The 22,692-nt window shown below is 38.6% G+C and overlaps 1 long non-coding RNA gene across 50 annotated transcripts in view; it reads left to right on the top strand.

The window, feature by feature from the left end:
* Positions 1 to 22,692, top strand: part of LOC106027528 (uncharacterized) — a 70,326-nt gene that overhangs the window by 15,680 nt on the left and 31,954 nt on the right. For 5 of the 50 annotated variants that reach the window (XR_010040643.1, XR_010040641.1, XR_010040634.1 and 2 more), the window contains 2 exons: positions 20,699 to 20,751; positions 22,252 to 22,624. The exons of 39 other annotated variants lie outside the window; for them this stretch is intronic. This is a non-coding gene — a long non-coding RNA (uncharacterized LOC106027528). The remainder of the gene's footprint in view (positions 1 to 20,698; positions 20,752 to 22,251; positions 22,625 to 22,692) is intronic. 6 more of the 50 variants (XR_010040647.1, XR_010040651.1, XR_010040640.1 and 3 more) reach the window with 2 other exon arrangements.

The raw sequence follows: 22,692 nt of genomic DNA, 5'->3' as shown, positions 1-22,692 counted from the left end.
AAACTTACAACCTCATACTTGCTAGGCAGGTGCTTGTGCTGCTGAACTATATCGTTGGCCCTATTTTATTATTTTTAATAGATACATGTTTGTACTACATGATATTTACATTTGTTTTGGGAAATTGGATATATATATATATATATATATATATATATATATATATGATTTTTATTTTTTTATTTTTAGTTTTTTGAGGCAGGATCTCATTAGGTAATCCAGGCTGGCCTTTAACTCACCATGTAGCTCAGGCTGGCTACATGTAGTCCTCCTGCCTTGGCCTCCTGAGTGCTGGGTACTTTTTATTTTTTGAGACAGGGTCTCGTTTTGTAATCTAGACAGGCCTGGATTCATGATCCTCCTACTTTATCTCCTTAGTCCATTTAAAAAATTTTTTTTCATGTATGAATGAAATCTTGATTTTGTTTAGCATTTGTTTGTTTGTTTTTGAGTCAGGGTCTTACCATGTAATTCAGGATGGCCTTGAACTTGAGGTGATCATCCTGCCTCAGCTTTCTGAGTGCTGTGATTACAGGTTTGGTCCATCATGGCTGGATCAATTGGGTTTAATGTTTTTAATACTAGTCCTACTCTATAGAAATAAGTGCTTTCCACTGTCTTGAGTTTCTGGTGCTTAAGCTAAGATGTCTAATCCCAATTGTACTCTTTTCCCTTTTGTAAGTAATAATTTATTCTCTGGACATGTGTGAATTTTTCATTTATGGCTAGAGTTTCACCATAGTATAGTAAGGTATATATATATATATATTTTTTTTTTTTTTCTTTTTCTTTTTTATCGGTACCAGGGATTGAACTCACGACCACACACCTGCAAGGCAGGCGCTTATGCCACTGAGTTAAACCCCCAGCTCCTAAGTATATGTCTTTTAAAGTAACCTTTCTGGGCTGAGTGTGGTGGTGCATTCCTATAATCCCAGTACTCAGTAGGCTGAGGTAGGAGGATTTCTGGGAGTTTGAGGCCTGCCTGGACTACAATTTGAGTTCAAGGCCAGCCTGAACTGCATAGTGAAACCCTGTCTTCAAAAAGACAAAACAATCAAAATAACCCATTTGGGAACTTGCTCAGCCATTCCACTTAATAACTTAAATCTATTCTCAGTTCAGGGATATTTTTTGCTTCCCTTCTGTTTCCACCCTCCTTACTTTTTAGGTGAAGAAACTGAAACTGAAAAGTAAAGTGACTTACCCAAAGTCATATAGCTAGTTATAAATGATCTTCAGGCAAATAACCTGACTCCTTTGATAAACTAACTTTTATTATGTTAATATTGTTTCAGTGACATGAGAAGGCTATTGTAAATAACTTGGAAGTTTTTTTTAGTGAGATAGGAATTTTGCCAAGCATTCATGAGGAGATGAAAAAGGAAGATGAGATGATAATACTTATTACAATTAAAATGTGGTCTATTTCAAGGATTGAAGAATTTACAATTTTCCTGGTATCCCAGTTATTGGAGCTACCCAAAGCTCTAAAACTTAATAAAATCAGAAATTGCTTAAGCACTCAGAGAATTAGATATATATTGTTTAGGAATTGGTAAGTGTTGTTATGGCCTGTTGTAAATATTAGTAAACATAAAGATGGCATCTGAAGGCTTGGGAGACAGACATCATAAACCATACCTTATCAGTGGTCTGGTTTCTGTTTTGAGTTCTAGCCTGGGACCCTTTTCTGGTGGGAACCACCTGTTCCTGGCTCTGTTGATCTTTGGATTTCCCCAGCCCTTCAGTCCTTTCAGTTTTGAATGAAACTTACCCCAAAGGGCGAGGTCAGGTCCTGAGAGGACTTTGACAGCTCACACCGGGTTTTTTTTTTTTTAACTCCTTTTTCTTTCAGGGTTGTCTGGTATGTGACTGTAAGAGGTGTGAGGCTCAGCAGGCTGTGATACAGACTAATTGATGGTGATTCAGCTGTTGCATAAGGCCTGGGCAGTGTCATTTCTTTGGGTAACCAGGAAACATGGCCAAAGACATTGGGTTTCATCCATAGACAGTTTAAAGTTAAGAGCATAGTCACCAGAGAGCTGATTATATTCTCTCTACCCTGAGTTTGCTGAAGAAAGGCTTTATTTCAGCTTCTCTCCTTATTTGTATATTTACTTCTTTTTTCAAATCTTTAGTTTCTTGATGTTGTGCTAGCTACTAAACCTTGACAATGTGTCTCCTAGGATTCCTGCTTTGTGAAGTGACTCACCTCTTCTAGGTACTATCCTCAACTAGGCTCTTCACAAAAAACAGTTGTGCTTTTTTTTGCTGTAAACCTGATTTCCACTAGATTCCATCTGGAATATTTACAAATGGAACTATGTCATTCTTCAGTTCATTACTGGTCACCTATGGCTTTATCTGTCTCCTAGCCACATTCCCTGGGATTCTAGATCTTCAAATATCTTTCCCCTTTTGAGACTTTTTCTGGCTAACAAGACCACGAGATCTTTCTCTTTGGAAATGGCATCTATATTCATTTCTCCTGTATTGATGACTTTTGGTGTCTGATCTTCCCTTCTGAGCCTGTGACCACAGTTGGGGGATTGATAAGTCTACAGCCAAGGATTCAGAATAAAGTGTGGAATTAACAGGGTCAGTATTAACATTTTCAGATGGGGGCTAATAACAAGCCAGTGAACGTCAAGGCCAGTGTTAGTGGGAGGGACAGAGAAGGTTTAGTGTCTGAAACAAAAGATGTTCTTTGTAGGCTGCCTCTTTACCTATTTTTTTTTGTTTGTTTGTTTTTGAGACAGAGTCTCACTATACAGTCCAGGCTGGTTTCAAACTCATGGTAATCCTCTTGCTTCAGCCCCACTGAGTGCTGGCATTACAGACCCATCAGCACGTCTGGCTAGTACTTTTTAATTTACAGAGAATTTTTTCTCTGTAATTACTTTTAGGAACTGGGGGTGTAGTTCAGTGGTAGAGTACTTGCCTAGCACTTGGGAGGTTCTAAGTTTGTTCTTCAGTACCACAATACAGCACACATACACATACACACAGAGAACTGTAATTTACAGAATGTATAGCAAATACAATTTTTAAAAAAATCAAGATTATAAATATTTTGTGCACCTACTGCCCCTACCCCACTTCAGTTATTTCTGTGTTCCCTAGAGGTAACATGTTAGTGATTTGGTATGTATTTCAAGGGTTTTCTTTTCTTTTTTTTTTTTTCGGAACCAGGGATTGATCTCAGGACCTGGTGCTTGCCAGGCAGGCGCTTATGCTGCTGAGCTAAATCCCCAGCCCCAAGGTTTTTCTTTCTGTATGTTTACATGTATGTGAAGAACCCAGAAAAAATTTAAAGTGTCACTTTTTGTCTTATTTACATAAATGGAATCACGCTTTTTCTTTTAAAATCTATTTTATTTTATTTTATTGTTTTTTAATTTTTTGGTATCAGGGATCAAACTCACAACCTTGAGCTTGCCAAGCAGGTGCTTATGCCGATGAGCTAAATCCTGGGCCTTCAAATCCATTTTATTTTAAAGAGAAAAATTTTAAAATAATAATTAGGGGGTAACATTGGTATATACGGTGTGTATTGTAATCTTCAAATCAGTTACTCAGTACAAGATATCTTAATTATCTTAACAATACTAGCACAAACCTTTCTGTTCAGTGAACTCTGAAAAATCAGTAGTATAATAACTACCTTAACTATCTTTTTGTATATGTAATTTCATCTTCTCACACTAGTGAGACAATATGATGTTTTTACATGCAGGTCTGATTGATTTTACTAGTGAATGTGATCTCAGTTGCATCCATTTACCTATAAAGGTCTCAAGCATATTATTCTTTATGGCTGAGTAGTACTCCATTGTATAAAAATACCACATCTCTCTCTTTTTTTTTAAATCCCTTTTTATCCATTCCTTAGTTGGTGGGAATTTAGATCTATCTCAGGGCCTTGGGTTTTCTAGGCAAGCACTCTATGTCTGAACTACATCCTAGCCTGGGATCACATTTTATTTATTATCCTGGTACTTTCTTTGTTTCAAAAATGTGCCTTTGGGGGTATAATGGTGCATGCCTATAGTCCCAGAACTTGGGAGGCTGAGGCAGGAGGATTGCCTTAAATTTGAGGCCAGCCTGGGCTTCACAGTAAATCCAAGGCAAGCCTGAATTACATAGTGAGACCCTATATATATATATAAAAAACTAACAACAATAAAATTCCTTGAAATTAGGGTGTGGTAATGCATACCTATAATCCCAACACAGTCGGACTCAAGATTAAAAAAATACAGGCTGGGACTGTAGCTCAGTGTGAAGGCCTTGAATTGGATCCCAAGTACTGGAAGGGGGAAATAGATCTGCCTTGACAGCATTCTGTGTTGGTACATAAAGACACATCTCATTCTTTTTGGTACTGTATAGTATTCCACAGAATGGATAATACAGTGTTTTATTTAGCTGTTTGCCTATTCAGAGATAATTAAGTCCTAGTTTTTTGTCATTATAAATGACTTATTTTATTTTTTCAATTCTGGGGATTGAAACTCAGGCTTCGTGCTTGCTAGATAAGTTCTCTGTCATTGGACAACACCTATAAATGACACCTTCTTTTGTAATTTGAATGTTGAGGCCTCTTGCCTACATTCTTTTCTTCATAATTCCTTGTGAGATCTGGACCTCTTAAGCTTCAGTTATTTACCATCTACACATGGCTGATTCCCATATATTCAGCCCAGATCTTTCTTCAAACCAGAATATGGAACTGCATAGATGGCCAGCCCTACTGGATGTTTTATATTCTTGGCAAAACAGAGTCCCTTGGTTTTTCGCATTTGCTCCTTCTCCTGTGTCTTATCATATGCATTATAAGCAGTATGTAATGGCTAAAATTCAAAACCTAGTAATGATTAGAAGTTCTACCCTTTCCATATCTAACAGCCAGTCAGTTGTTAGGACTTGTCTTCCCTACCTCCTTCAGTTTAACCACTTTATGTCTTCATTAATACTACCTTATAGCTTAGTTTCCTAATTGAAAATAAGAGATTGTTTTTGTTTGTTTTTGGTACTAGGAATCAAACTCAAAACCTTGCACTTGCCAGGTAAGCACTATGCTAATGAGCTATATCCCAACCCAAAAAGAATATTTTTGAGCATTAGATAAATCAATAGATATAGAATGCTTAGAAGAATAGGTTGACACCTACTGTGTACTGCAGGAATGTTATTTTCTTCATCTTAGTCTATATAACCCACTCTTGTCTTTGCCTCCAAACTTGATTTCATCCCGTCTCACCTCCATTCCGTTTCCCACGTTGCAGCTAGAGTGGTCTTTCTGAAATATAAGAATGATCATGATGTCATTCCTTTGCTTAAGAATACTGCAGTGATACTTTCATTGAGCCTTTGCACATTTTATCATGCTTAGAATGCTTTTTTTGGTCTCCCTTTCTCCTACCCTGCCCTCCTGTCTCCCTCTCCTTCTCTCTTTCTTGTAGTAGTTTTGCTGGTACTTGAAACCAAAGTCTCAGTCACATATGCTAGGCAAGTGTTCTACTACTGTGCTGTATCCCTAGCCCTTTTAATTTATTTTGAGATAGAATGTCAAGTTTCTTAGAATAGCTTTGAACTTTTAATCCTCCTGCCTCAGCCTCCCAAGTGGTTGGGATTGTATATATACATGTGCCACTATGTCTGGTTTTTCTTTGATTTTTGAAGGGCCAGTAAGTGTAATCACCTCAGACTGTCTCTGACTGTCTAATGATCCTGAAATAGCCACCCATATACTTTCTGCCCTATTTTCTTTTCTTTTTTGGGGGCGGGGTACCAGGGATCAATCTCAAGACCTTGCGCTTATGAGGCAGGCACTTAGGCCACTGAGCTAAATCCCATTATCTTATTTTATCTAACACTTAATCACTGTCTGATATTTTTCTGGTTTATTTGCATATTTGTTGATAATCTCTTGCAGCTATAATTTGGCTCTTGGTTTATTAGTGTTTTCCTTATTTGGTCCCCATTGGAGAGTTAAGTGTTTGCAGACATGAACTGTCTAACATGCTTGAGATGAGCCAACTTGAGTCTGAATCATATTTGTGAAACCTAGAGTAAGCCTGACAGGGGACTTTCCTAAGATGGGAGCACATATGCTGAGGATCCAGGTGGCTGATCAGGGTAGGCAGATTGTTTACTCAGGGGGCTGCAGACAAAATAACTTAAGAGTGGAATGAAATATTAAGAGCTTCCGGGAACAAGGGAGGGCAGAGGAAGAAGTAAAAAGGATTAAGATGGTTATGTATGTATATCAATTCCCCACATGTACTAATAAAATAAAATAAAATAAAATAAAAAGCAAACTAGGAAGCAAAAGGCCTGAGGGTAAGGTGAGGCAAAGCTAAAACAGGAAGCTGAATCACTAGGCCAGAAATCTAGAGGATCGGTGAGTAGTCCCAGCACCTGAGAGACTGAGGCAGGAGGATAACTGTGAGGTAGAGGTCAGCCTGGGCTACATAGTGAGATCCTGTCTCATAAACAAAACAAAAAATAAAAACACTTCCCCAAACCCCAACCAAACAAAGCAAACTAACCAAAAACAAAAAAAACAAAACCCTTAGAGAAGCAGGATAGTAGGTAGAATGTAAGAAAGGACAGAGGGAGATGTCCAGTATTAGAGTAAATGTAATCTTGGGGGTTACTTTAATTATCCTGTAGCATTCTTCCCTCTTTAGTTTGGAACTAGCTTTTGGATTATAGAAACGTCAGGTAGCTGACATACAAGGGTTTGAATGAAATTATCTTTTATTTGTACTATTATGTTCTATTTACTTTAGAATTATATCCTCAGAAATTCTTATCTTTCCCTTCTTCTGTATCTACTGTGAAAAACACTTTTAAAGATACTAGATTGAACCAGCTTCTTCCCTTCTCACCCCCTCCCTCCCTTTCTCTCTCTCTCTCTCTCTCTCTCTCTCTCTCTCTCTCTCTCTCTCTTTCTCTTTCTCTCTCTCTGATCAAACTTAGGACTTTGCCATTGCCAGTCAGGCGCTTTGCTGCTGAGCTAAATCCCCACCCTTCAACTACCTTATTTTGGAAACACATTTTCTACACAGAAGCCTGTAGCAGTCTTGGAGCCCCTTTCACATAGGGAGGAGGGAATGAGTACTCTTAAGGATTCCTCTTCTCACTAAACCAGGCATTCGAGCTGGCTTCAGCAGCCTCAGAATTCAGGATTTTGTTGAGCCCAAATCTGGGATTTCTCCATGAATTTTTGGAGAGATGTGATAGTCTAGACTATAGATAGGTTTCAGTGAGACATAGTAAGAAGTATTACAAGTCTGGTTGGATGTGCATAGATGGTGGGGTCTAAGGGAGTGGCCTCAAGCTTTCTGATCTAAAATGGTCCTTGAGTTTATGGCAGGATTATTGGGCTTTAAGATACCAAGTCATGGGTAGTGTTAGCTTTCAGAGGCATTCTTTATGTTTTTCCATATAGTCTGGAGTTGGAGCTCTCCTGTAGGCTGAGGGGGAGTCATGAGAATATAAGTAGTACTAAAGAGAAGTATGTTCTCTTTTAAAGGCTGGATGGAATAATTTTACGCACAAACTGGACAGTCTATGACTGGCCATGTAGCCTTTATAAGATGAGACACCTATACTTTTCTTCTAGGCTTTGCTTGGAAAACAAAACCAACCTAAGAGGGTGAGCCATCATGACTATTGTTAGTGATTTCCCCAAGTGTACTCCCTTGTCCTTGCTTACTGCCTCTGCACTCTTAAGCTCTGGACTGTCCTGTCCTGCCTTTTCTGCTTGGGAACCTTCAGATTCCATTTTCTGCTCACACATTTTCTTGCATTACTCACTTCATGCTCAGTTTGACTTCTTGATTCTACATAATCCCTGATTTTGACATTGCCAATGAGCCTTCCTTCAGTTGCCTAATTCTAGATCTATGGTTTTGAAGCTTTAATCTCTTGAGATTACCTATGGGGTTAGGATGGGAGCTGGATATTTGTTAAAAATAGAGATTTTCTGACAAAGATATTTTAATTTAGTAGATATGGAATAGTGGTTAGGAAACTGTAGGTCATTGCAGGTAATTTTGACTCCAATCACCTACATATCAAATCTGGAAAAACTCTTAACTTGAGGTTTGTGCCGCACTCCTCTCTTCCCAAGGATTAGGAATGGGACTTGAATCCTTTATTTAGATCCTAAGACCCTAAGAGCTTTGTCTGTTGCCCGTTGTGCAGTAGAGACTGATACCCATCTCCTTGTTGCCACAGAAGAATCAGAGAGCTCAGATGAGGTTGGGGGCCTTAATATTCTTGTTACAGTCAGTACCTTTGGGATGTACAGGTACAGGAGGCTTTGGACTGAGAAAGCAGTTAGGACTTCACATTTGCTTCTGGGGTTCTTCTCATCGTGTATATATTGATCCTGTCCTATCATAGGCCTTCCTCATCTAGTTTCCAAGCTGTCCTTACTCCCCTTTGTGGCCAAATTCTACTCTGCTTCCATTCATCTTCTGTAAACAATTTGATCTCATCTTTCTCCTTTAAAAATCCTCTCGAATCCATTTTACCTACATAACAAGTTTATTTATTTATTTTGGTACTGGGGATTGAGGTCAGATCCTCGTGCTTGCCAGACAGTTGCTTATGCTGATAAGCTAAATCCTTGGCCATAACCAAGTTTAAATGTCTCATATGGGAGTAGAATCTTACATAATTTGATCAAATTGGGGGTCTATATTCCTGTATATTTTTACAATGTCATTCCACCCACACTTCTTTCCTGTTGCAAGTACCCTCACTTGCTCAAAGTTCCTTGACCTCTTTTCTAGCTCTCTGGGACCTCAGGACCTTTGCAATACCATTTGGTCTCCACCTGGATTATTCTACCCTCTTTTTCATCTCATTAACTAGTCTTTGCCTTTGAAGTGTAAAGTAAGCATTGTCTTTTTTTTTTTTTTTTTGTGGTACCCTGGATCGAACTTAGGACCTTGCGTTTGCCAAGCAGGTGCTTACGCCACTGGGCTAAATCTCCAGCTCTGCATTGTCTCTTCTCAGAGATCTTATTTAAAACAATTTTCTTAGTACCCTACTTTCTTCAATGTAGACCACTCAATGCTATTTGTCTGTCTTTTCTTTTCTTTCTTTCTTTCTTTTTTTTTTTTTTTTTGTCTTTTTCGTTTTTATCGGTACCAGGGATCGAACTCACGACTGCCTGCTTACAAGGCAGGTGCTTATGCCGCTGAGCTAAATCCCCAGCCCCTTGTCTGTCTTTTCTTATCTAGTAGATTTTAGTAATTTTTTTTTTGAAACAGTGTCTTCCTATACAGTTCAGGCTGGCCACTATCCCCCTCCTGCCTCAGAGCCTCCCAAGTGCTGGGATTACAGGTGTGCACCACCATGTTGGGCACTTTTGTAGTAGATTATAAACTCAATAAGGGCAAAGCTTTTCTTGTTCATGTTGTATTTTCAGTGCCCAGTATGTAGAGGCAGTCAGTAAACAATTGTTGACTAATCTACATTTTTATCTTCTTCTTAGTATCTATTTTGTTGCATTGTGGCTTTGTACAGTTTTTGCCCTTCATATACGCTGTTGCCTCTACTAGGGATATCCTTTCTTTTGTCAACTTCTCAGATATTTTCTTTTTTTTTTTTAATCGGTACCAGGGATCGAACTCACGACCGTGTGCTTGCAAGGCAGGCGCTTATGCCACTGAGCTGAATCCCCAGCCCTAACTTCTCAGATATTTTCTTGTCCTTTATTGGTTCTCTAAGCATTTCTTGATTTTCTCAAGCACTGCTTGTTCAACAGAGACAGTACTTTATTCTTCTCAAATAGAATTTTTCATTCCAAGTTGTGATTTCACCTGTGCAAGAAATAAGTGGTTTTACCTCTGTTATATTGAAAAATAGCAGAACTGGTATTTGATGAACCCTCCTGCATCAGGGGAGCTCTGCTTCTGCCTCTCTATGTTCCCTCCCACAAAATAAAGCAATCAGTTAGCAACCCCAAAGACACTGAGAAGAAAAGGTCTGCCTTTTGTTAAGGATAACAGAGAAAAGGGGTGACCATAGTATTCAGAAGACAGTGTGGAGTTTTTTCCTTGATCATACTCTTGAGGACTTTTTTGTGAGGCTAGCAAAGCTATACAACCTGGTAGGAATGAGTTGAGGTGAAATGCTGTTAAACGTAAACTAAAGTAAGAATCATAAAATAATTTATAGTTTCTTGGAAAATATAAATAAAGTGATACTTGAACATTTTTGTTGAGGAGGACAAAATGCAAAATTGATGTGCAAATAAATTTTATTTAAAAAATATGTCTTATGGTAACAAGTCATGGTACACATGCATGTAATCCCTGCACCCAGGAGGCTGAGGTGGAAAGTACTACTATGGGCCACATAGCAAGATCCTGTTTCAAAACCACCCCACTCCCCAACTCTTCACCCCCTAAAAAGTCTTAGGTGCTAGGTGTATAGTATGCTTGCCTGGCATACGTGCACACAAGACCCTGAGTTTGATCCTCAGCACCACCAAAACAAGACAAAACAAACCCAGAGCAGTTGAGTAACTTATAGTGGGTATTACCATATTATTTAGCTATTCAAAAGAATGATAGGAGCCAGGGATATAGCTCAGTGGGCCTGCCTGGTAAGCACAAGGTCCTGAGTTTGATTCCCAGTACTGAAAAAACGAATAACAATACCAAACCAAACCAAAAGAACGATGCAGATACACCTCTGCATACATTCATATGGAATAGTCTTTAAAATCTGTTAAGAAAAAATCTATCAAGAGAGCTGGGCATGGTGGTGTATGCCTATAATCCTAGCACTCAGGAGGCTGAGGCAGGATTGTTGTGAGTTCCAAGGCAGGCCAGCTTGGGCTCCATAGTGTGTTTAAGGCCAGGCTAAACTAAATGGCAGGACCCTGTCTCAAAAAAAAAAAAAAAATCTATTCATAGAAATACAGATGAGCAGAATAATGTTTATGGCTATTGTACTAGTGTTAGTATTTATATGAAAAAATTGGAGAGTTCTGTAACTTGATGAATATCGAGACAAAAAAGAGAAAGATTTGCTTGCATTTGAAATGGGAAATACCTGTGTATACCAGAATGCCCCATCATTTGTCTTACTTTATCCAGCCTCCATGTGTTTTACTAGCGTCCCCTTGTTGTTACATGCATTAGAAATCTGGGAGTACCTCCAACCTTTTGAGCCACTAGAGTTTGAACTCAGAACCTTTATACTGCATAACCCTCTTTTTTTGAAACAGCATCTCTCTATATAGTCTAGGCTGGCCTCGTATTTTTGTGTAGCCCATACTGGCCTCAAATTCATGGCAGTACTCCTGCCTCCCAAACTAGGATTATAGGTGTGTGTCGTCACAGTTGGCCCTACACCTTTTAAATTAATTAACTACCTTTTTTTTGTACCAGGAATTGAACTCAGGACCTTATGTTTGCCAGGCAGGTGATTATGCCACTGAGTATATTCCCCTATATCCCCAGTTCCTTAATTAGCTTTTTAATCAATTAAGTTTATTGGCACTTTTTTTTTTTTTTTTTGAGACAGGGTTTCTATGCAATTCAGGCTGGCCTTGAGCTCACTTTCTAGCTCAGACTGGTCTAGAACTCGCAATGATCCTCCTGCCTCAGCCTCCCTGGGATTACAGACATGAGCCACCATGCCCAGCTCATGGCACATTTTTGATATACATAATGATCATATTTATCATAGGAACTTTGTATCTGTCCATGATATAACTTGATTTTTGTTTTGTTTTTGTTTTTTTTGAGAAAGGATCTCATTCTGTAGTTAAGGGTGGCCTTGAACTCACTATATAGCCCAGGCTACCCTCAAACTCAGCAATCCTCCTACCTCAGCCTCCAAAGTGCTGGGATTACAAGTGTGTGCTACCACACACAGCTAATTTGATTCTCTTATTTTCCCATTCGCCTACTCTTCTTCAACACCCCTTCTCCTTCTTATTTACAAAAGCTTTATTATCATGTTTTCCTTTTCTAATTTTTTTCTTTTTCATTCCTTCCTTTCTCCTTCCCCTTTCCTAATTTCCTTTCCCATTTGAACATTTTATTCCTGTTTCACAATATCTGTTACACATTTTGGTCCTTATTTACACTTTTGGTTTCTCAAACCAGAGAAACAATGTGGTATTTACATGTGTGTGTCTGATTTATTTCACTTAAGAGTATGGCTCACTTAAGAGTAAGGTGCATCCATTTAGCTAGAAATATCTGAATCTTACTCTTCTTTGTTGCAGAGTAGTACTTCCTTATAAAAAACCTACATCTTCATCCATTCATCTGTTGATGGGCATTTGGGCTGTTTCCAAGACAGCTATTACAAGCTGCTACTGTAAACATGAGTGTGCATGTATTGCTGTAGTATAATGCTTTTAATTCTTTTGGGAAGATATCCAGAAGAAGAATAGATGGGTCAAATGGGACCTCCAATCCTAGTTTTTTGAGGAATCGCCATACAGATTTTTACAGTAGTTTTACCAGTTTATAGTCCCACCAACAGTGGAAAAGGGTTCCTTTTTCTCCAAGCCCCTCTAGCATTTGTTATTGGTTGATTTCTTCTTCTTCTTCTTCTCCTTTTTTTTTGGTGCTGGGAATTGAACTCAGAACCTCACGGTAGGTCCTGCTAGGTAGGTGCTTATGCCACTAAGCTAGATCCCCAGTCCCTTGGTTTATTTCTTGATAAGAGCCATTCTTTCTGGAGCTACGTGGAATCTCAGTGTTGTTTTAATTTGTATCTTTTGAATGACCAGTGATATTGAATATTTTTCATATATATGTAAGAAGTGTTTATTCATTTTAGATGCCCATTTTTGAATTGGGTCTTTGAATTTTGAGGTCTGATTTTTTTGAGTTCTTTTATATTCTATGTATTAGTCCTTTGAGGAACAGCTGTCAAAAAGTTTTTACCCGCTCTGTGAGTTGTCTCTTTACTCTATTGGTGGTTCCTCTTGCTATGCAAAAGTTTTTTTTCTTTTTTTCTTTATTTTTTTGGTCTTTTTGAGACAGGGTCTTGCCGTGCTGTTTTAGGATGGCTTTGAGTTAACTTTGTAACCCAGTCAGGTTTTGAACTTGCCATGCATGGTCCTCCTGCCTCAACCTCGCAAAAGCTTTTTAATGAAATGAGATCCTAGCTCTTGATTATTTGTGATTTTTTTTGTGCAATCTGGATTTTGTTCATAAAAGTGTCCTCAAGAGCTATATAAGTGTCCTCAAGAGTTTTATGTATTCTATTTTCCAGCAGACTTAATGTTTCTGTTTTAATGTTTAGATATTTGAGTCATTTTGATTTTAGTTTAGTACATGATGAAAGTATTGGTGTAGGTTTAATCTTTGGCATGTAGAAAGTCAATTTTTCCAGCACCATTGATTAAAGAGGCTTTCTTCCAGTGAATGTGTTTGGCTCTCTCTCTCTTTTTTTTGTACCAGGGATTGAACTCACAACCTTGTGCTTGCCGGGCAGGTACTGGTTCTTTTGTTAAGATAAGGTTGCTAAGTGTTTATGGAGTTGTGTCTGCACCTTCTAAACTGTTCTTTTGATCCTAGGGTCTGTTTTTGTTGACAGTACTATGATGTTTTTGCCATAGTAGCCTTATAGTATAACTGCAGGTTTGGGATTGTGATTCCCCCTACCTTGCCTTTGTTGCCAGAATTACCTTTGCTATTCTAGATCTCTTCTGGTACCAAATGAATTTTAGGATTGTTTTCTCTAATTCTGTGCGACATATTATTGGAATTTTGATCAGGATTGCATTAAATCTGTATAACAATTTTGGAAATGTGTTCATTTTCACTGTATTGGTTCATCCTACTGAAGAACAGGGGATATCTTTCCATTTTCTAATATCCTCTTCAATCTCCTTTTTCAGAGTACTGTAGTTTTCTTTCTTTCTTTTCTTTTTTTTTTTTTTTTGTCTTTTTTCTTTTTATTGGTACCAGGGATCGAACTCACGACTGCCTGCTTTCAAGGCAGGCGCTTATGCCGCTGAGCTAAACCCCTAACCCCTGGCTTTTTAATTTTTATTGGTACCAGGGATCGAACTCACAACTGCCTGCTTTCAAGGCAGGCGCTTATGCCACTGAGCTAAATCCCCAGCCCCCAGAGTACTGTAGTTTTCAATGTAGAGGTCTTTTATTTCTTTCATTAGATTGAGTTCCAGGTATTTAATTTTTTCTTTTGAAGGGAATAAAACAAAACAGTAAAACAGAACAAAGTAAAACATTGAGAACAATGTTGGATTTCAGAAACAAGATGGAAAGAAATCCCCCATAGTTGCTATATTGCATATTGTTAACCTTTAAGCAGATGCTCGAACTATTGGCTTAAGGCCTGCAAAGTCAGTCAGTCAATACAAGCATTAAGTAGTTTTTGTACCTCAGCTGTTAACATCCCAGACTGTGTTCTGCTGAATCAGCTGGTTACCTACCAGGAGATGAGGGGACAAGAAAAGTTCTTCTTGTCTCCCACCCCATGTACCAGCTGGCTCATGGGAAGGGTGGGCTGACTTTTGGTTTTCTTCCTAGCCCATGAGCATGGTGCCACTGGCTCACAGGAAGAACAGGCTGGCTTCTGGGTTCTCTTCCTGGCCCACAAGCATGGCTGCTTCTGGCTCATGGGAGGGGTGGGCTGACTTTTTGTTTTTTTTTTTTTTTTTTTTTTGTCTTTTTCATTTTTATCGGTACCAGGGATCCAACTCACGACCGCCTGCTTGCAAGGCAGGTGCTTATGCCGCTGAGCTAAATCCCCAGCCCCCTGACTTTTTGTTTTTCTTCTCAGCTCATGACTGCTGCTGGGTCATGGGAAGGTTGGGATAACGTTGTCGTCATCGTTGTCATCATTGTCCTTGTCGTCGTCGTCGTCGTCGTCGTCGTCGTCCTCCTCCTCCTCCTCCTCCTCCTCCTCTTCTTCTTCTCCTTCTTCCTCCTCCTCTTCCTCCTCTTCTTCTTCTCCTTCTTCTTCCTCCTCCTCCTCCTCCTCCTCTTCTTCTTCTTCTTCCTTTTTTTTTTTTTTTGAATGCTATTTTGAAAAGTTTTCCCCCCTGATTTCTCTCTCTGTGTATGTTGTTATTGATTTCTCTCTCTTTGTGTATGTTGTTATTAGTATACAGAAAGACTATTGATTTTTTAGTATTAGATTTGTATCCAGCTAGCTTACTGAATTTATTTATTAAATCTAGAAGTTTTTTGATGTAGTTTTTGGGATCTTCTGTGTAGAGTATCATGTCATCTGCAGGTAATAATAATTTAACCTCTTCTTTTCCTATCCTTATCCCTTTTATTTCTTTTTTTTTGTTGTTGTTGTTTAATTGCTCTGGTTAAAGTTTCAAGAACTGTATTAAATAAGAATGGTGAGAAGGGACATCCTTTTCTTCTTCCTGATTTTATTTATTTATTTATTGTCTTTTAAAAACAAGATCTCACTATGCAGTGCAGGCCGACCTTGAACTCACTTTGTATCTCAGGCTGTCCCTTAACTCATAGCAATCCCCTGGCCTCAGCCTCCTGAGTACTGGGGTTACAGGCATGAGCCACCATGCCCAGCTTTTTGTTCCCAACTTTATAGAGTGAAAGCTTTCAGTTTGTGTTCATTCAATGTGATGTTGACTGTTAGTTTGTCATAGATTACTTTTATCAGATTGAGATTATGACCATCTGTTCCAATTTTCTATAAGACTTTTATCACAGCTGGGCATAGTGGTGCACTCCTGTAATCCCAGCACTTGGGAGGCTGAGGCAGGTGGATTGTGGCAAGTTTGAGACCAGCCTGGGCTACAAAGTGAGCCCAAGTCCAGCCTAAACTGCAGAGTGAGACCGTGTCTCAAAAAGACAAAAAAAAAAAAAAAGGTTTTTATCACAAGTGGGTGTTGGATTTTGTCATATACTTTTTCTACATTTATTGAAATGATAGTATGATTTTTGTCCTTGACTCTATTAATGCGGTACATTACATTTATTGATTTGTGTATGTTGAACATCCCTGCATCCCTTGTATGAATCCTACTTGGTCACAGTGTGTGATCTTTTTTTTACATCTATGCTCATTAGGGAGACTGTCCTATAGTTTTCTTTCTTGGTTGAATCCTTCCCTGATTTTGGTATCCTAGGGTATCCCAGGGTAGCGCTTCTAGGAATGAATTTGGGAGTATGGATTCTCATTCATTTTCATTAAAGAGTTTGAGAAGTAGCAGCATTAAGTTTTCTCTAAATTTCTTGTAGAATTCAGCAGTGAATCTGTCAGGGTGTGGGCTTTCTTTTGTAGGTTTTTAATTACATCTTCAATTTCATTGACTGATACTGATTTATTTAAAATTGTTGTGTTCATCTTTGGTAATTCATATGTTTCTAGGAATCTGTCCATTTCTTCTGTGTTTTCCATTTTATTAGAACACAAATTCTTGAAATAAGTATAGACAATGTTCTGAATTTCTGTAGGACTGGGCTGAGAGTTTAGCTCCACAGCATAAGCACCTGCCTGGCAAGCGTGAGGTTGTGAGTTTGATCCATGGTACCCCCCCCAAAAAAGTATATAAATTTCTGTAGAATCTGTTGTGATTTCATCCTTTTCATTCCTAATTCCATGGATTTGAGTCTTTCTTTCTTTTTTTTTATTGATAATGTTGGCTAAGAGTTTGTCAATTTTAATCTTTCTTTTTTTTTTTCGGTACCAGGGATTGAACTCAGGACTGCCTGTTTGCAAGGCAGGTGCTTATGCCACTGAGCTAAATCCCTAGCCCCAAATTTTAATCTTTCAAAGAACCAACTCTTTGATTCATTTTGTCTTTGTATTGTTTTCTTAGTCTCCATTGCATTAATTTCTGCGCTGATCTATATAATTTCTTCCCTCTTAATGAGCTTTGGGTTTGACTTGCTCTTCTTTTTCTTCTTCTTTTTTTTTTTGTACTGGGGATCGAACTCATGACCTTACACTTGCCAGGCAGATGCTTATACCACCTAGCTAAGTCCCCAGCCTGACTTGCTCTTCTTTTTCTAGAAGTCTGAGATTCAACATTAGGTTATTTATTTGAACTTGCTCTGTTTTCCTGATATGAGAACTCACTGCTGTAAATTTCCTTCATAGGACTGTTTTCAATGTGTTGCATAAGTTTCTATATGTTGTACTAGCATTATTCTTTAATTGTAGAAGCTCTCTCATTTGTTCTTTAATTTCATCTGTATTCTATTGGTGTTCAAGAGAGTGTTATTTAATTTCCATGTGTTTATGAAGTTCTTGTGGGTTTTTTATCATTGATTTCCAGTTTCATTGCACTATGGTCTGATCATGTGCATGGATTAATTTCAGTTCCTTTGCATATACTTAAGCATGTTCTTTGAGTTAGTATATGACCTGTGTGCAGCTGAAAAGAATGTGTATTCTGATATTCTGGAGTGAACAGTCTGTAGACATCTACATTTGTACATTTGTTCAAAAGTTTGGTTCAGTTCTAATATTTCATTGTTGATTTTTTGTCTAGTTGATCTTTCTTTTTTTTTTTTTTTGTCTTTTTTTCGTTTTTATCTGTACCAGGGATTGAACTCACGACTGCCTGCTTGCAAGGCAGGCGCTTATGCCATTGAGCTAAATCCCCAGCCAAGTTGATCTTTCTATTTGTGACAGTGGGGTATTGAAGTCTCCCATTACAATTGTGTTACTGCTTATTTCATTTTTCATGTCTGGTAATATTTGTTTTATATAGTTGAGTGCATTGGTATTTGGTGAATATATATTTATGATTGTTATCTCTTCCTCTTGGATTGTTCCCTATACAAGGGTGTAGTGAATTTTTCTGTCTCTCTTAGTTAATCTTGGCTTGAAATCCACTTTACGTGTAAATAAATTAGCTACCCCTGCTTTTTTCTAGGTTTCTGTCACATGGAGTATTGTTTTCCATCCTTTGACTCTTGAGTCTATAAATTTCATTTTGAATTAAATGTTTTTTGTATGCAGTGTATTATTTCTTGTATGTAGCATATTTTGGTTCTTGCTTCTTCATCCATTCTGCCAGCCTGTTTTCTTAGACCTTTAACATTGAAAGTTATAACTGATATATATTGACATCCTTTTCATGTTATTTTCCTGTTATTGGCTCCCTTTCTCCCCTTCTGTTTAATTGTTTGCCTTGTCTTATGGTTTCATTCTGTTGGGGTTCATGGAGTTGTAATCTTTGTTATCTCTTTCTAGAATGTCCTTCAGAATGTTTTGGTGTACTGGTTTGTTGTTCATGAATTTCTTCAGGTGTTCTTTGCCATTGTGACAATATCTTATTTCTCCATCGATTTTTGTTGTCTTTTTGAAACAGGGTCTCACTATGCAGTTCAGGCTGGCTTTACACTCACTAGCTAGCCCAGGGTGATCCTGAATTTGCAGTGATCCCCATGTTTCAGCTTCCCAAGTGCTGTAATTATAAGTGTGCACCACCACACCCAGCTTTCTCCATCAATTTTGAAAGATCATTTCTACGGAGTACATCAGTCTGGGTTGGAGGAGTGGGGTTTGTTTGTTTTTTGAGGCAATGTTTCACTGTATGGTTCAGGCTGGTCTTGAACTCACCTTGTAACCCAGGCAGGCCTTGAACTCATAGCAGTTCTCTTGCCTCAACCTCCCAAATGCTGGGATTACAGGTGTGGTGGAGGTTGTTTTCTTTTGGGGCTTGAAATACTTTCCTCCAAGCTCCTTTTACTTGAGAGTTTATGTTGAGAAATCTCTGTGATTTTTTTTTTTTTTTGTACCAGGGATCGAACACATGACCTAGCACTTGCCAGGCAGGTACTTATGCCGCTGAGCTAAATCCCCAGTCCCAGGCTCTGTAATTTTGTTGGGCTTTCTTTTATAAATGATTTGTTTCTATTCTCCAACAGCTTGCATTTGTTTATTTATTTGTCTTTCTGAGACAAGGTTTCACTATGCAGTTCAGGCTGGCCATGGGCTGATTTTGTAGCCCAGGCTGGTCTTGAACCTGCAATGATCCGCCTGCCTCAGCCTTCCAAGTGCTGGGATTACAGGAGTGTGCTTGTGTTGAATTTCTAGAATCGTGACTGTTATATGCCTTACTTTAGATTTTTAAAATTATTTCGAAGGTAGTAAAATACAACAGAACAAGACAGAACAAAACCAATTGAAACAGTGTAGGAAAATTGGTATAGAACTTCACAGCAGGTTACCGGGATAACAGTAATAGGTATCACAGTATATCTTGTTATCTTCACAATAGTTGTTCTTTTAATCAAGTATAGCAAAATAAAATGAAATACAGAATATTATAGAACTTTTAAAACAGAATATTGAATAGAGTAGTACCATTAACCAGAATAAAGCAAAAACAGTAGTAAAAATATTTGCCTTCAAAGAGATGGTAGAAGGAAATCCCCCTTATTTGCTATATGGCATATGGCCAACCTCCCAAGAGATGCTCTGATCTCTGGTTCCCATTTGCTAACAGAGGGCAGGGGAAGTGGGATATTTGGCTCTCAGCCCATGCACCAGTAGGTTCACTATTGCTTAGCAGGGAGGCGAGCTGGTTGCTTGGTTTCCCAGCACCCTAAATTCCAACATGGCACGGATCTCAGGAGACACTGGTGGTTCTCCCCCTGGAGGAGCTGCAGCCTGCCACACCACAGCCGCTTACCAGGGAGGTGAGCTGGTTGCTTGGTTTCTCAGTGTCCTAAGTTCCAACATGGTGTGGATTTCAGGAGACACTGGTGGTTTTCCCCCTGGAAAGGCTGCAGTCTTCCACACCACAGCCATTTACCAGGGAGGCGAACTCGATTTTTTTTCTTTTTTTGATCATAGCTAATTGGAGTTCAACATGCCTTTCCTATGTGTCAAATTCTTTTTCCCTGCTTGGGAGTTTTTTAGTTATATACTTTTTTTTTTAAATTTTTTTTTTGTCTTTTTCCTTTTTTTTTTTTTTAAATTTTATTTTATTTTTGGCCTTTTTCCTTTTTTATCGGTACCAGGGATCGAACTCACGACTGTCTGCTTACAAGGCAGGCACTTATGCCGCTGAGCTAAATCCCCAGCCCCGTCTTTTTCCTTTTTTATCGGTACCAGCGATCGAACTCATGGCTGCCTGCTTGCAAGGCAGGCGCTTATGCCGCTGAGCTAAATCCCCAGCCCCTTAGTTATATACTTCTGTGGGTAGTTTTTTTTTTTTTTTCTATGTCATTTGTGCAATCTGTTTTTTCATTGACTCCAATCAAAATTATGTTGTTATTCTTTGCATTATCTAGCAGCTGCTGGGTTGATTTTTTATGGTTCGCTGCTGTTTTTAAGAAATCTTTCTTTTCATGATTGTTAAACACAATCCTATCTTCTATATTTGAAATTTTTTTCTCACATTGGCTCATTGTGCTGTGTATACTTTCAATGGAATTTTTGTTGTTGTTGTTGTTCTAGGGATTAAATTCATGACCTCATGCTTGCCAGGAAGGCACTTGTGACATTGAGCTAAATCCCTGGCTCAATGGAATTTTTAATCTGGATATTGGTTTGAATCTGTCTCATGGATTCCATATTTTTCCTGTGTTGGACATTTATGGTTTCCATCATTTTCCTAAGCTTCTTTATTTTTTGTTTTCTGTATCTGCTCTAGAGTCCCCAAGCATGTCTTTCCTTATGGACACCATCTCTGTAGTAATCTGAGAGATTATTCTGATTTGATTTTTTTTAGTCCCTCGTTCATCTGGATTGTTACTTCTACTGTTACTACTTCAGAGAGCCCAGGTGGGTGTTTGTCAGATTGTTCCACTTCATTGCCCCATGGGTTTGCCTTTTTTTTTTTTTTCTAAGACAGGGTCTTACTAAGTAGTTCAGGCTGGCCTTGGCTCACTTTGTAGCCCAGGCTGGTCTTGAACCCTCCATGATCCTCCTGCTTTAGCCTCCTGAGTGTTGGGGTTACAGGAGTGGATCACCGCACCAGGCTAAGGGTTTGCCTTTGATGAGCTGAAAGTGCAGGGTTGTGTCTTAAGTGTCTGCTCACTTTCTATACATTTATATATTTTAGTTTAATTCCTTGGTTGATGTTTATAAATTGCCTTTGGCAAGTAGCTTTATTGCTAGTACTTAAAACTCTTAGGAAATAACTGCTTCTCAGAGTTGGCTTCCTGGTGTAGCTGGCTTTGGGTGATGAGTCTGTTGTATGATCCTACTTCTTCAATTTATTGGGGATGAGAAGCTGCTGCCTACTTGGCCTAGTCTAGTTCTTTGGCACTGGCCTGTAGTATTATTTTTTATGACCTTTAGATAATCTCAGTTTTGGTATATCAGGAAGAACAACTGGTTAGAACAATTATGTCACTTTGCCTGATGGTTTAATTCTGTTGATGTTCATGGAGTTGTAATCCTTGTTATCTCTTTCTAGAATGTCTTTCAATTGTGTTGCTTTGGCTAAAGCAATGTAATAACAATAGCATCAAACATAGCCTAGAAAATGACAAACTGAGGCAACTCTTAATTTTCTGCCTTTAATCATTTGAACTATATTTGTGGTTATCTTAACAAAATCTAAAATGAACCAAAGATGCCTTGATGCCCCACAATGTCAGGGCTGGGTCCCCGCCTAGTGAGCCCTCTGCCATGGGCCCGAAGGAGAAGAAGTTACTTGCTTGAGGACTTGCTGCCATCAGGGGAGCATCGGTGAGCTGTGTTATGCACCTCTCTGCCACCCTTGGGAACCTCAGATCAGAGGAACCTAGATGCCTAGTTCAGTCCCTTGGCACCGCGGAACAGGTAGCTAGTGCAGGAAGCACTCAGGATTTAGCAACTAGCTGATTTGGAAAAACACAGGAAAATGTCAAGATGGAAAAGCAGGATATAATCTCAGACCTTCAGCCCACTCAGAACAAGTCCAGGAGACATAGACAAAAAGGAATTAGAAGTTACACACCTTAAATTTCTGAAATGATAGCACCTGAAGTAAAGAAACAACTTAGTGCTCTGTATCTGGTAATCTGAGCAATTGTTTGGAGGGTAACAGTGTACAGTATAGTAACTATTGTTGATTTCATACTGTCTTGTTTTTGAAATCCAATATCATTCTCATTGTTTTGTTTTGTTTCATTTTATTGGTTTGTTTTGTTTCATTCTCTTTAAAATACAAAAAAATGAACCAGAAAATTGCATGCATAAATGAGCCCTCCATATGGCAATTTTACTCTCAGGGGAAAAAATTTTTTTTTAAATTTTTTTTTTTTTTTTTGTCTTTTTCATTTTTATTGGTACCAGGGATCGAACTCACGACCGCCTGCTAGCAAGGCAGGTGCTTATGCCACTGAGCTAAATCCCCAGCCCCAGGGGAAAAAATTTAAATGGAGTTGGGAGAAACAGTAGAGAAATGGAAGAAGAAGAAGACGGAGGAGGAGGAGAAGGAAAAGGAGTAGAAGAAGGAGAAGAAAAAGAAGAAGAGCTTATAAGCAAGGCTGGAGGTCAAAGGAAGATCATGCAAACTTTGGGGAAGATAGGAGGGAAAGAGAGAAGAAAGAAATAAAAACAAGAACAGAACAGAACAGAACAACAAGAAAAAAGCTGGAAAAAACAATGAAGAAACAAACAAGAACAAAAAAAAAAAGAGAAAGAAAATAAGAAATGCCCTTTTAAGGTGTGTCTGTGCTGTCATTGGTATACACCATGGGCAGACAGAGTCCAGATCAGAATCGATTAATCCAA

The sequence above is a fragment of the Cavia porcellus genome, unplaced genomic scaffold, assembly GCF_034190915.1.
Source record: "Cavia porcellus strain 051 isolate PalLab524CR breed Dunkin Hartley unplaced genomic scaffold, mCavPor4.1 scaffold_18, whole genome shotgun sequence".
Lineage (NCBI taxonomy): Eukaryota > Metazoa > Chordata > Mammalia > Rodentia > Caviidae > Cavia > Cavia porcellus.
This window is presented reverse-complemented; position numbering and strand designations above follow the sequence as displayed.